Source organism: Phyllostomus discolor, chromosome 12 (genome assembly GCF_004126475.2).
Source record: "Phyllostomus discolor isolate MPI-MPIP mPhyDis1 chromosome 12, mPhyDis1.pri.v3, whole genome shotgun sequence".
Classification (NCBI taxonomy): domain Eukaryota; kingdom Metazoa; phylum Chordata; class Mammalia; order Chiroptera; family Phyllostomidae; genus Phyllostomus; species Phyllostomus discolor.
This window is the reverse complement of record NC_040914.2, coordinates 64,188,854-64,203,757: the sequence shown is the minus strand read 5'-3', so window position 1 is coordinate 64,203,757 and position 14,904 is coordinate 64,188,854. Positions and strand designations below refer to the sequence as shown.

General features: G+C 38.5%; 1 protein-coding gene across 2 annotated transcripts in view; it reads right to left on the bottom strand.

Annotated features, from left to right (window-relative positions):
• The window catches only part of AP1G1 (adaptor related protein complex 1 subunit gamma 1), a 74,319-nt gene extending 64,198 nt beyond the window's left edge, over window positions 1-10,121 (bottom strand). For both annotated transcript variants that reach the window (XM_028501807.2, XM_028501809.2), the window contains exon 1: window positions 9,788-10,121. The gene's annotated coding sequence lies outside the window, so the exon portion shown is untranslated. The remainder of the gene's footprint in view (window positions 1-9,787) is intronic.
• Between the last annotated feature and the right edge of the window lie 4,783 nt (window positions 10,122-14,904).

Below are 14,904 nucleotides of genomic sequence, written 5' to 3'. Positions count from 1 at the left end.
TGTGGAATAAGTTATTTCTAAAAATTACAGTTCAGATACTGTCTGCTTTTATTAATTTCACTACCTAACCCAACAAAGACAGAGAAAGATGTATTAAGCCTAACACTATGATTATGCTTGTTAATCTCTCCTTTTTATATCTAAACATATACATTTAGTATTTCAATGATTTTTTCAATTCCTAGCTTTCCATATACTTTATATTCACATGGCTTCTATACTTTATCAAATAAAATGTTGCTCTTTGTCCTCTTTTTTAAAACTATTAGAATAAGGATGAACACAGAATACAGAAAAATTAAAAGTCTGACTTGTTAAGGTAAGGATTATGGATAAATGTATTTCTATTTTAATAATGGTGACTTGACGAAGAATGGTAAAAAATATAGAGGAAAAATGTGTGAAATTCATTTTTGAAAAATGTCTATCCAAAATGGTTAAACAAAATTAGGTTTTAGAGCTTTAGCTAAATTAGATTATCCAAATAATCAAAATTAATCATCAAAATGCTTATTATAGGCAATAAAATTTTAAACAGAAGAAACCAAAAACAATCACCACATATCTTCCAAGCTTCCTAAAATTTATCCCAAAAATGGAGAAAAAGGATTGTTTTCCAAAAATCCCTTTGGGGGATAAAAATTTTCTTCACATAGCATCCCAGGCCATGGTTACCTTTGTTTCTTTAAAATGCCTATTTTTCCCACTCAAGTATAAGCTCGCTAAGGCCAGATCCTTGTTCGTCCTAGTCAACCAACCTTGTATTCCCTTTCTACTGTGTTTACTGAATTCTAAATAGTAGAAGAATCTAAAGAACCATACTTGTCCTTTCCAAAGAACACAAAATTAAGGTGTCAACTGTTTACCAATAGCTATAAGAAAGGTGTTGTGCTGTGACCAGCATGCCTCAACCGGCTGAGAATCATCCTGCAAAGCCAAAGGTCACTGGTTTGATTCCCCATCAGGACACATACCTCGGTTGCAGGCCTGGTCCCCAGTTGGCTGCATGCAATCGGTGTTTCTCTCCCTCTCTTCCTCCTTCCCTTCCCTTCTCTAAATAAAATATTTTTTAAAGAAAAGAAAAGAAAGGCATCAAGACTCAACCCTGCTCAGTTAACAGTCTTCCTATTTCTGAGCTCATACGACCTGGCTGTGAGCTGAGCCAGTGACAACCAAAAGTCAAGAACATACAACCAAACAACTGGGGCTCCTGCTGCCTGCCATGTGGTCCTTCCTCCCATAAACCTAAAGGCATTATGAGTTGTAAATCTAAAAAGAATCCTAAATTAAAAACAATTTTTTGATATTAAAATTACCTCTTTTTCTATCCAACAGAAAGACTGTACTTCAAGTCTTTCTTGCTGAACAGTAAGAAAAGACTCAAGAAAATAGATTTCAATTAATTCTGCCACTGTTGCTGTATAATATCTAGCCACAGATTTGTAAATATGGCTGAGAATGCTGAAGGGACCTAAGCTAACACCAAGCAAAGCCCTCCAAAACAGTTTCCATGCTTTCTTTCTCATTCTCCAAAGAGATGGTATTTTCATATGCTCCACAGAACCCTTACTTCAGATTTTTATTTCACATACATATCTGAATTCCTCAACGCACTTACAACTTTCAAAATACTATAACCAAAACAATAACACTTAATTGACAGAAAGCTTAAATCAAACTAATCAATAGTATTATGCTTCAATCAGACTTTTACTTTTGAATATGTCTTATAGGTATGTAAGTTATTAATCTGACTTAGCTGGGTTTTTTCACTGTCTTTGTGTTTCTGTGGTTTTCTTTGTGGAGGAAGGGAGAGCGGTAATGCACATCTATTTCCCCTGTATGAAGAAATGTGTTCACAAAAGGAAATGTTGTATGAAGTGAAGGGGAGACCAGTGTTAGTATATCATTGTTTGAATATGAGAAATTAAATCTGGAGATAAGTATTTTGGTTGCAGGAGAGACAAACACCATACCATTGTGGGACAAGGATAGTTCTTTCATCAGGTTTCACTATGGCCTAGAATGATGAAATGCTCAAGACTCTCCAACTTTACATGCTCTGGTTTCAGACTCACCATGTAACTTCTCAAGTACCTTGCTTCCCAAGTATACCTCCATACAAGAAACCAAGCGCCCTGGAAAGTTGATACAGGTAATTCAGCAGAAATGCTTACTTAACCCCTTGTGAATTACAACATCCTTATTCTAACTTACACATCAGTGAGTGTGATTAGATTGAATCATCCCTAGGAGAAATACTGAAATACAATTTCTAGATCTTCAAGGGTAAGAGGCTAAGAAATAGGCTGTGAAATGTTTCACCACATTGAGATACCACCATATTGTCTTAAGTAGCAAGCTGGCATTCCTCTAAAAGATCTTAAGCTCAGTTCTCCCTAAAATGCCACAGTAATTGCAAGAATCCTCTTTTATGCTTAATTATCCATAACCAAAATTGACCAAACCTGAGATTTAAAAATTAGATGTATGTAAATGCAAATATACCCACTGAACAATTTCATTAAAATGAATGAAAGCAATAAAGGCCAAATAAACAATGATATATAAATGGGATCAACATCTATCTTGACAATAATAAAATTAAAGAATTTTTACTTTCCTAACCTCAATTGTCAAAAATTGACACAAATTCTCAAAACAAGATCTTAATTTTTAAAGATATTCCTGAAAGGGTATAATAATGTTAAGGAAGATTATCTGTGCCTAGTGTGAATATAGATACCTTTTTAAATTTCTGTATATTTTCTGCTATCTTTCAAATAAATAGCATGGATAATGACCAATAAATCACGTAAAAATTAAAAAAAAAAAAAAACCAAACCACAAGAATGGACAAATAAAGTGAAACTAAGCTTTCAAAATAGTAAGACAGCAATCATCCTAAAAAGTCACATTTATCTATTATTTCTTCTACACGATGGCATTAGAAAGTTCATTAGTAAGTGATTTAATACAAACATAAATTTTCCCTAGCATTTTCTTTTAAAAGACATTTATTTATTGATGGGGGGGAGGGGGAGAGAGAGAAAGAGAGGGCAGGAGGGAGGGGAACAGAAACACTGATTTGTTGCACCACTTATTTATGAACTCATTAGTTGATTCCTGTATGTGCTCCGACCAGGGATAGAACCCACAATCTCGGGACAATGCTCTAACCAAGGGTCCCCTACCTCTGGGCCATGGACTGGTACTGGTCCAGGCCTGTTAGGAACCAGGCTGCACAGCAGGAGGTGAGCTTAAATCATCCCAAAATGCTCCCACCTACCCCAATCCATGGAAAACTGTCTTCCACGAATCCAGTCTCTGGTGCCAAAAAGGCTGGGTACCGCTGCTCTAACCAACAGAGTTATCTGGCCAGAGCTTCCCTAGCACATTCTTCATAAATCCAAGTTCTGCTAATTCTAGATACCAAGAAAGCTAGGAAGGGGGCAGGGCAGGGCGTCACAGGAAATTAGAGTTTTTAACCCTTATGTCTGACATTAGTTAGAAATGAAGGGGAAAAGTCTCATTGACAACTGTGTCAAAAACTATAAAATATCTAGGAATAAATTTAGCAAGAACAGAATAGGAATTAGATGAAGACAACTATTAAATCGAAGAAACTTTTATTGAAGGAACTAAAAAGAGACCTGAACAAATGGAAATTCATCATAATAAAGAAAAATTATCATTAAAAATGTCAGACCTCCCAAAACTAGTATGAATATAGTGCAATTCCAAACAGTTGGCCTTTTGAGCTTTTCTGAATGCAACAGAATTATTTTCAATCAAGATAAATATAAAAATAAATGTTTAAGAATAGTCGAGAAAGCCCTGGCTGGTGTAGCTCAGTGGATTGGGCACAGGCTGCAAGCCGAAGGGTCACCAGTTCGATTCCCAGTCAGGGCACATGCCTGGGTTGCTGGCCTGGTCCCCAGTGGGCACCAAGTGAGAGGCAACCACACACTGATGTTAAAAAAGAAAAAAAAAAAAAAAAAAGAATAGTCAAGAAATTTAAAAAGTACAGTGATAGTGACAAAAGCTTTTCTTAACAAAGTGTAACTTTCTATAAAGTGGTTATACTCAAAACAGTAAAATAATAGTACAGGAAGAGAAAAACTGAACATCCAAAAATAGAGTAAACATACATGGGCATTTAACGTGTGATATGGTAGCATTTAGTTCATTGAGGAAAGAATGGGTTATTTAGTCCTGGCATTATTTCTCTCCATGCTTGGCTCTCTACAAAAGAAAGCCGTAAGACTCCCCGACCCCCCACTTCACACCATATAAAGTTAATTCTAGATGAATAAATACATGTATCATATGACAACAATTACTATACCATAAGGTGCTCCTATAAGATAACAAAAAAAAAAAAACTTAAAAATGAACCAAGGACATGAACAATTTTCAATAAAGGGATTCCAAATGGGGGGGAAAAAAACCCACATCAAAAGCTAGCTCCTATAACAGGGAAATTAAAGTTTAGACAAAACTGAGAAAGCATTTATCACATGACAGGTCAGTAAAAATTAAGTAATTACATCTAATGATGTGACAATATGGGAAACCTACTTCTTGTGAAGGTTGAAATTATGACAACCTATTTAGAGAGAAATCTAGCAATAACATGTAAAATACACTCCCTTTAACCCAGAAATCCCACCTTGGAGACTCTAGTCTGTAGAAATAAAAGCACCAGCAAAAAAAGTGATGTGTACAAGGATGTTCACTCTAACACTGTTTGTGGGGACAAAATCTAGAAACAACCTAAATGTCCACATAAAAATAGCTGAATAAATTATACATGAAACATCCTATACATAACATTCCTATTATGTGAGACATAATAGGGATGTTTAAAAGAACATGATAGAATTATATTTACTGGCCATGATGTGTTAAAAGCCTGTTACAGAGTAATATAAAAACAAAGAATCACTACATATGCACACTTATGTTAGTATATACAGTAACTGACCCAAGCATGGAGAGAAATAATGCAGTATACCTATGAAATCGTAAAATGGCTAGGAAGTAATAAAGGGGTTAAGGGAAACAGCTTCCTTAAAAGTCTTTAATTTTTTTTCACTTATTACAATGGATATATTATTTTGTAAGCTAAAAAGGTAAATTTAAAAAATACTCAGCACTATAAAAGTAGATTACTCAAACACAAGGAAGAATCAGTAATAAATCACTGAACAATCAACATGTTTCTACCTATGGGGAAAAGACTGAAGTTCTCAATTCACTGTTAGTTTCCTTAGCATAATAAATTACATAATAGGTATTCAAAAGAAAGAAAGTGGCAGGAAGAGATTTCTTTGCTGCCCACTTAAAGTTTTTACATAAGAAAAAGTCTGAGTAAAACACAAACAGTAATAAATAATGTCAACTTCAGAATTAAACATCTAAATAATTTTTCAAAGACCTGAAGATAAGGTTTTGTATATGTTTCCTAAACCTGAAAACAACCTTCACTGACATCAACTGTACCAGTCACAAGTAAGTGACCTTCAGTAGATATATATACTTCACTCAGGACCCTGACTGCTTTTGGCTCTACCATCAACCAATTACCATATATATCTGAGTACCTGAACAATTTTTCAGTATTATTTTCATTCATATTATCTATTCCGCAGGGTAGCTAAGTGCTAGGCACTGTGCTATGTACCAGGATACCACAAATTAGATAGTCCCTGTCCTCTAGAAGACCAAGGAAAAGTAGACAATGCAACAAGTACTAAAAAGGGCTACAACTCTTTGCCTGGGGGTAGAGAAGGAAGAACAGGTTCACTGGTGGAGGGAGAAAGAAAGTATTCCAGGTATAGGAAGAACAGGTCTGAGGAGAATGAAAGAACAAGGAGTATTCAAGGAACAGCAAAAAGTTCAGTGTGTGTAAATAAAAAAATACAACCAAGTGCTAATAAAATTAGATTGTAAGCTACTTCCTCATTCCTTCTAAAATAACACCATTTATTAAGCTTTCATCATGGAAAGTTTCTAAAGAAAATACAGAGGCCAAGCATTCACTAGTAGAGACAAATACACATTTATAAAACACCATACATATTGGGTACTATCAAGAAAAAAAGGCTTTCTTCTTCAAATAGTTTTCCTTCAATGATCATACAAAAAACCTAATAACCAAGATTCAATTACTCTACACAGCATACCTAATTATTTCCACATTCATCTCAAACGATTATTTTAACCATATTTTGAAAGTATCATTTTCAAAATTTTCATAAAGTGAGAATCAAATCCTTTGTGCAGACTTTTAAAAAGAAATGAGAAAAATTAACTTCATTTTCTTCAGCTTGAAACTGAACAATTTCTCAATACTAAGGTTTAGTAAATAATTTCACCAAATTAAGATGTAAAAACACTAATGGAACTCCTTTTACTTTGAGGTGTACAATTGTGTGATCTACAAAAGTTACATCTTATAGTCAAATACTGTACATTATCTATTCTATTGTCTTAATTCTAACCCAATGTTGTACAGTTTACAGTTCCAAAGATTTAAGTTCATCTCTTTCTAAAATTGACTCCTCCCAAGAATCCATAACATTAACCTCAAAGCCAGGCAAGCTGAAAAGCCTAGGATGCTTGGTACAACACAAATACAGTCTGCTACAACAAGCAAGCTGGAGGGAGGTAAGCGACTGCATATCAGGTTACACAGTGACTGTGGCACTAGAACAGAGAAAGGGGAGTAAAAAACTACTTGCCTTCAAGATGCCTTTAAATATTCATACAGTACAGAAGACACATATATTTTCTTCATCTTTTAAAAAAATTACTTTCCTGCTAAGCTTATTTTTCACTGACAACATTTATAACTTATTAATACTTTTCTCTCTCCAGCAGTTTGGGGGGGGGGGGGGGGCTAAACCCCTAAGTATCTAGCAGTGAAAAAAGTATTTCTTGGTTCAATTATATTATCCTAAACCTCGCCCTTTTACACAAGCGTTAGTTGATGCTGAGTCAACAAGTTTGACAAGTATTTATTTTTATTTTTTTACTTCTGTACCCTTCCAAAATTAACAAAACTATTCTAGCAACGAGAATTCATGCCATATTAAATGTTTTGTGCTACGCCTTCAGTGCAGGAAAAAAAACTTACACATTTTCAAGGTAGAAATGATTGCCTTTACTAAAATAAAATTTTCTAGGCAAAAGGCAAATGAAAACACCTTAATACTTTTTAACAAAGATGATTTTCAAAACCCATTAAGAAATGTAAGAGCTTAGATAAATCTATATATCCTCTTAACCTTAAAATTGCTTGCTACCTTAAATATCATCCTACATGAAAGAAACTGAATAAAAGTAGCAAAAGGATGAGAAAAAGCCAAAATCAAGAACTGACAACTCATAAAGCAAATAAAAGACCAAATCACAAACACCAAAAACAGCTAAACAAGTTAGAGTTTGAAGTTAGATTTTCTGAAGCTAAATCCAAATAATAATTTTAAAATATTGATATCTGTTAAGTCCCTCTGGTATATACAAAACTTCTAAATCCTCATTAAATGCAAATCAACCATTTCAAAAATTTATTTTGATAAGCAGTTTCCCAAATCAACTTTTTTCATTAAAAACAATCTTTTAGAAAATACTTGTTCAACTTTTTCAATCTATTGTATAAAGTGTTTTTATAAATCACAAAAACCTGGGATCTTGTCTCTGTATACCACTTTCAAGACTACTTTAAAAAATAAATAAAAGGATCAACTATCATCAAGGCCTCACTGACAATTTTTGTACTTAAGTTTTACTCTAAAATTCATCCTCGAATACAGGACTGCTGTCAAAGAAACAGACCGAAGAAGAAGCAACTGTTCAAAAAAAAAAATGAATTAAGGTTTCCTAAACAATAATTTCAGATACAACTTTAGACAAAGCAGACACTCAAGTCTGTCAATTTTTAACAATCAACAATACAATACACAGCACTTTGCTTAATAATTTGTAAGGCAAAAGCACAATTTCTCCAATTGCACACAAACCATCAGTAAATAGTTTGAAATGGCATTCAAATACCAGCACACTGTGCCACGAAATGAACTGAGTTAAATAACACCTATGTAATAACTCTTCCAAAATCTTGTTTTAAATGTGTAACTCACAGATCATTTCAGTAGCAACTACAAGGGTATATTTAGTAAATGAGTGAGCATTCCACAGATGTTTGGTGTTTGACAATTCCTTTAAACCAAAAAAAGAAACTCCACAGCTTCTGAGTAAATACACAAACAGTAACTAATATATTTTTTTTGAAAAGCCTCCTTAGAACACCTAACAAGAACACGGACTATTTACAACGAAAACATTCAGTCTTCCACTGAAGCATCATATGACCAGTACAGAAATGTACCTACCTGATAACTTCATGATAAGAAAAATGTTTTTGTACAAGAATTGAAAGTATTAAAAGATTTGATCCAGTTCAAGTTATAAATGTTAGTTTCAGCAGTCACTAGGCTGTAATTTCAAGTTATTTCTCTTTCGCAAATGCAAAAACCCAGGCTAAGGTAAAATGGAGGTGATTGAATCACACCTACCTAACTTGAAATGTAGGACATCATCAATGAATTACTGTGAAATGCTTTTTTATACAAGCAGAGTCTATGTTTTCAAACCTTAAGTTAAGGTGTATATAGTCTGGTAAATATTACCAGGAACAGAGTAAGTGAATATTTAAAATCCAACTCTCCCCAGAAAAACTGAATACAGAAAGTCAATACAAGTATTTTTAAAAATCAGTCTCAAAGATCATTACTGTACAAAACACCTGAAAGTTCAGATCACTAAGAAACCTTCATTCATTTCTCTCTCCTGTCAACTAATCCCGACAGCAGCCAAAAAGTGACTTTCTTTTCTACCTACATCAGATTAAGATTATTCTTCACAGTCAGATTTCCATGCCCAGGGACATTTAATTCCCAGAAAAATAAGTGTCACTAAGTACCAAAAAGCTAAGTGTTCAGCACAGAAATGGAATGCACAAATGAGAAAATACCTGACAACTTCCTCCCTACCTACCCCCCAAAACCATTTAATCAGCTTTATAAATAGCTATTGCTGAAGTACACTCTGAGCGAGTGTTTCCGCGGATCCCCTACACCAAACCCTAACTGGGAAACGTAAGCAACCGTACGCACTCTTTCAGTCAGAAAGATCGGGACAATTTTTAGAGACTGACGTGCGCAGAATCGGGAGTTTGAGAGAAAGGTAAGCAGTGCACTCGAAGATGAGTTGAAAAAAAAAAAAAACGAAACGGAAAATTGGGAAAGAAGTTGGTCGGAAGATTAGGAGGAGGCAAGGCCAATGTCCGCTTCCGAGAGGACGGCACTGCAGGTGCACACAGCGATGAACTTATTGGCATTTAGTAAAGCTGAAGAGTTCTACGAAAAGACCTGACCAGGGTAGAAGACACACAAATGGTACGTGGCTCCCTGAGTGAGCCCTCAAAGAAGGATCACAGCCTGAGAAAGTCAATGGGTCCAAGGAGGCCGGCACCTGCCGGGCAACGCCACAGCACGGAACGCAGTCGTGCGCGGTGCCTCCCGGTCCGAGGCCTCAGGGTCGACCAGCAAGAAGTCGGAGCAGCCCCAGGGGCTCCGGGCCCCTCCTGGCCCAGCCCCTGTCCTATCTTCTCACCCCCCACAGTCCGAGACCGGACCCCTGCGAAGCTTCCGGCGGAACGCTCCCGGCAGGTGTGGGGCAAAAGGAGCAATATGCTCCTAGCGCTGCGAGTGACACTCACCGGCCCGAAACCTCGAATGAAACCAGCAGCTCCGGGGGCGGCGGCAGCACTGGCAGCAGGAACCGAACATCCAAAATGGCGGCTCCCTCGGCCACACCACCGCTACTGCAGGCGGAGGGATCCTTAGGAGGAAGGGAGTTTTTAACTAAGTTCACACACTATCACAAAAACCTCGGTCCCTAGCTTCCTCTCCTTGTCGATTCCGCGTCCTCTGCAACTTCCCGTGCCTCCCCTCTCCTATTATCCAACAAAACTCGGTCCCTGCCGAGGACTATTTGCCAAGGAGGAGGTGACTGCTCCGGGCCAGAGCGACGCAAAGCGTAGCAAGGACCGTGGCTGTCACTGATGACGCGAGACGCTGCTGTCGAGTCACCGCCGCGAAGAGTCTGAGCGAGAAAGATCCGGCTGACCCTGGAGCCGACGGACATTGGTTCCGCTTGGGGGTGGGGATCCTAGGCTACCAGGAAGCGACCCGGCCACCTGAAGAGGGCGGGGCTAGCAAGGAAGAGAAGGAAGTGGAAGGGGCGAAGCAGGTGGGAACCGAGAACATTGGTGTTTGGTGAGCCGCTTCTATCCTGCGAGAATGCCAAACTCTTTCCTATTACCTTTGAGACCTTAGCTTTCTGTTTAGGTTAAGGTCAGGAACATTCTCCAAGTGGTCTTGGATTCTTTGGTTTTGTGCTGTCTGCAACATATTTTATAAAAAGGGGATGACGCAGAAGAGTCCAAGCCTAATATCATCACTTAACTACCTGCATCGGACCAGTAATTTAATCTCTTAGGGCCTCAGCTTCCTCATATATAAAAATAGGATTTGGACTAGTGACAGCTAAAATCCTTCCAGGGTGGGCTTTCCGACAGCCTCCATGAACTAATGACTGAGCCAAAGACAGTCTAACCAGTTTCTGGCTTGATAATTACTAACACCTGATAATGAATATTTTCCATGTGAACTTAAAGAGGACTATGATATCTTCGCCCATTTAAAAGAAAGGTGACCTGTCTAAACTAAAAGCCTTCAGGCATATCGGCAATAAAGTACCCCTCAAAGTGAATAAAGCATAGTACCAGGTTAGATACCAAACAGCACTGACTAACCACAAATCTTGATCCAGGACTTGTCATAGATAAGAGGTTTCACCTTTTCCCTTAGCCACTCTCATGCAGGGATGTCAAAAGATTTTACAAAAATTGAACTGAGTGGGCCCACCTGTACAATTTTGTTCTTGAACTTACTGAGGCATGCCAAGTAGCTGGGAGAAAAAGGAAGTCAAAGGCATAACAGTAGTAATTATTTTTTTCTTATTAAATGTTGATATCATGTTGGGAACTGCCCTGCCTGGTTTCAGGAGCTGTAACCCCCACCCCCCACCATGGCTAAGGCTGAGTGAGTGACCTTCGGACCATAAGCCACTAAGGAGACAAAACTTATCTCCCTGGCAGGAGCACCGCCTCTGCTCCTTTTACTTCACCCTGCATGGCCCCCAATGCTTGATCTGTTAGCCAATGATGGGTAAGATTCCTCAAAGGAGGAACAATCTAAGACAGGCACGATCACAGGGGCCCCCAGGGAAGGACATGGGGGCTACAGAAAAGGGGTGATGGACCCTCACACCTTGGCTTTGACATAGCCTGAGTCCTCATTCTGTCTGCAAGAAGTCTCCTAATCTCTTGGCTGCCTTACTTCCCCTGCCTGACTTAAGCCTGAAACAATGCCTTCAGCCTGAAACAATGCCAGTGGTAGGTATAAACCTGTGCTGAAAAGGGCAAGTTCCCTAGGGTGATCAGACCTAAGAAAGAATATGTAAAATACTGTGAAACCTGCTTTGTTTAGAATGCTCTCAATTAAATAAGGGTCCAAGCAAGAAGTGAGTTTGTTCCCCAAAGTTTTATGGCCATTTAGCTATCTGACCCTGACTCAAAATAGGCCCTCAGAGTTCTTTGTATGTTATCTATTATTGGATCCTTACTGCCTGATAATGATTAGTGACTTTACATATACACCCTGTATTCCTATGCAAATTGAATCCAATAAAAGCTTCTCTAGGCAAGGGCCTGGGCACTCTCCTCTTGAGAGGTGGCCAAGGCACTCGGGGGCTTTCTGTCCCATTGAGAGAGAAGTCACATCTTCCCTTTTCCTCAACAGGACTTGGTAGTCCATGTGAATTTATTTTCACCTCATCCATAATGCCGCAGACACTGAGGTCTGGTATTTGAGTCAATATCACATAGTTTATTTTCATATGTATAATATAATTTGACCACTCAACAATCTGAGTCAGACTAGATAAGCATATATAATTTAATTTTACAAATAAACACTGAAGCTCAGAGAAACTCCTACGACAAGGCCCTCCCACTTCCCTCCTCCATGGGGTTTTGCTATAGTGTGCCACCTTGCAAACTAGAAAAGGGTACCCACCTACCAACCCCCATAGGTAAAGTGGAATCTACCAAGGGCGATGATTTGGGGAGCAGAATACTTACGGAATTCGGTCACCTCATACCCCTTCCCTGTACTATTATATACAATGCAGCCCTGGATCACCAGGCTAGTAAATTTGTGTAGTTGTACAGTTGGCCCTCAGTATCCTCCACTTCCACATAGGAGAATTCAACCAACCATGACTGGAAAATAGTTGGGGATAAAAATGTTATATTGTTGCTTATGTGTATTATGTTGTCAGCCCTACAGGGTTGAGTCTGTACTGAATATGTACAAAATTTTTTGTCATTATTTTCCAGACAATACAGCATGACAACTAGTTATACAGCATTCACATTGTATTAGGTATCATAAGTAATCTAGAGATGATTTAAAGATTATGGAAGGATGTTCACAGTATAAGAAATTACTATGCTATTTTATATAAGGGAACTTGGTATCCCCAAGGGGCCTGGACCCAATCCCACACAGATACTGAGGGCTGACTGTAGTAGTGTAAAACTAGAAGACCATAATTATGTCTTAGCATGGATTCCTCTGAAGTATAGCCATGCATGAACATATGTTAAAGTACTACAGTTTGGGACCCCATAAAAAGAAGGAGTTTGCAGTTTGCAAAGCTGTTAGCTGAAGTATTTAATTTGCAACATCACAAAAATTTGCTTAGAGGTTGAATTTAAATGTTTGTCATTAACCACACACAAAAAGTTAAACCATCTTATTAAGAAAGAGGAAGGAACTTTTTTCTAGCATGCCAAATGGCAGATCATTAAAGAGAAAATGGCAAACATTGTAAAATGTAAACCCTCTTCATGTATTTTTGACATATATTTATCTTTATAATTACCAAACCGTCTTTCAATGCAACTTGCAACTGAAACTAAAAGCAATGGACCCAATATATAGCATGGTCTTCATTATCTTGATTGCTTTCTGCAGCTAGTGATTCAAGTTTGGAAAGACTTACTCCCCATCTATTCAAACATAATCCCTAATTTCAGATAAATAAATTATAACACATCAATGAAATGGAATACTATGCAGCCAATAAAAATGAACCTATAGCTCTATCTTTATCATAGTCTGACAGATTTGTTAAAACATTACAAAATGGTATCATAAAATGGGCTTGTAAAAAGTGTATACTGTATACATAGAAAATGTTGAAGAATAAAATTAAAATGTAAGAAAAATAACAAAAAGCAAAGTTTTAAATTTTAAAAGAAAATAAAGCGGGGACTTCCGGCAAGATGGAGGAATAGGTGGGCACACCGTACCTCCTCGCACAACCAAGAACAGAACCACAATAATTTGCAACAATGATTTGCAGTCATAATATCAGAACTGTCGGAGGATTTATCTAAATGGAAGTCGGACAGCCTACAAGTTGAAGTAGACCCGTACATCCAGACCGGTAAGGGACTACAAGCCGAGCGAGCGGGCGCGGGGCTGGCGCGGGTCGCAGGCGCTCGTAGTTCAGGGGAAATCTGGCGCAAAATCAGCGCGACAGCAATCTGGGGCGCAGGAGCGCAGCGGTGTAGCGGTGATCCCTGAGTACGAAAGCAGTGGCTGGGGGAATCAGTGGGGCAGCGACTGGGGACCAGGGCAGAGCTCACGGCCCAGAAGCCCAGGGAAGTGTCTGACTCCAGGAGAACGGAAGGGTCGCCATTGATCCCTCCTGTCCCCGCTCCCGCCCCTGCCCCCACATATAACGTCACAAGCTAGCGACTGGGGCGCCCAGCACCGGTGAACACCTAAGGCTCCGCCCCCAACCGTAACAAGAGCGACCAGACCGGAGAAAAAATAAATAAATAAGTAAAATAATAGGAGAGACAGGGAAAGACGTAAGACATGTTTCCAGCGGAACAGATCAGACCCCCAGGACTCATCCTTTTGAGTGACCAAGAAATAGCCAATCTATCAGATGCACAGTTCAAAACACTGGTGATCAGGAAGCTCACGGAACTGGTGGATTTTGGATCCAAATTACATGAAAAAATGCAGATTACCATAAAGGGGATGCAGGAAGACACACGGAGAAGAGCCAATTGTGAAAGGAAGGAATCTGAGTCTCAAAACAACACAGTGGACCAGAAGGAAGATAGAATCAACCAAGCAGGAGAGCATGATGAAATAAGAATTCAAAAAATCGAAGAAAAGCTTAAGACCATCGAGGACACCTTTAAACGTTCCAACATCCGAATTATAGGGGTACCAGAAGGGGAAGACCAACAAGTGGAAAAGTTATTTGAACAAATAATAAAGGAGAACTTCCCCAAACTGGCAAAGGGAACAGTCTTCCAAGAAATCCAAGGAGCGCAGAGAGCCCCAAAGAAGTTGGACCCAAGAAGAAACACACCAAGGCACATCATAATTACATTAGCCAAGGTAAAAACGAAGGAAAGAATCCTAGAAGCAGCAAGAGATAAGGGGACAGTAACCTACAAAGGAGTTCCCATCAGACTGTCAGCTGATTTCTCCAAAGAGACCTTACAGGCAAGAAGGGGCTGGAAAGAAATATTCCAAGTCATGAAAGACAAGGACCTACATCCCAGATTGCTCTATCCAGCAAAGCTCTCATTTAGAATGGAAGAGAAGATAAAGTGCTTTTCAGATAAGGTCAAATTAAAGGAGTTCATCATCACCAAGCCCTTACTTTATGAAATACTAA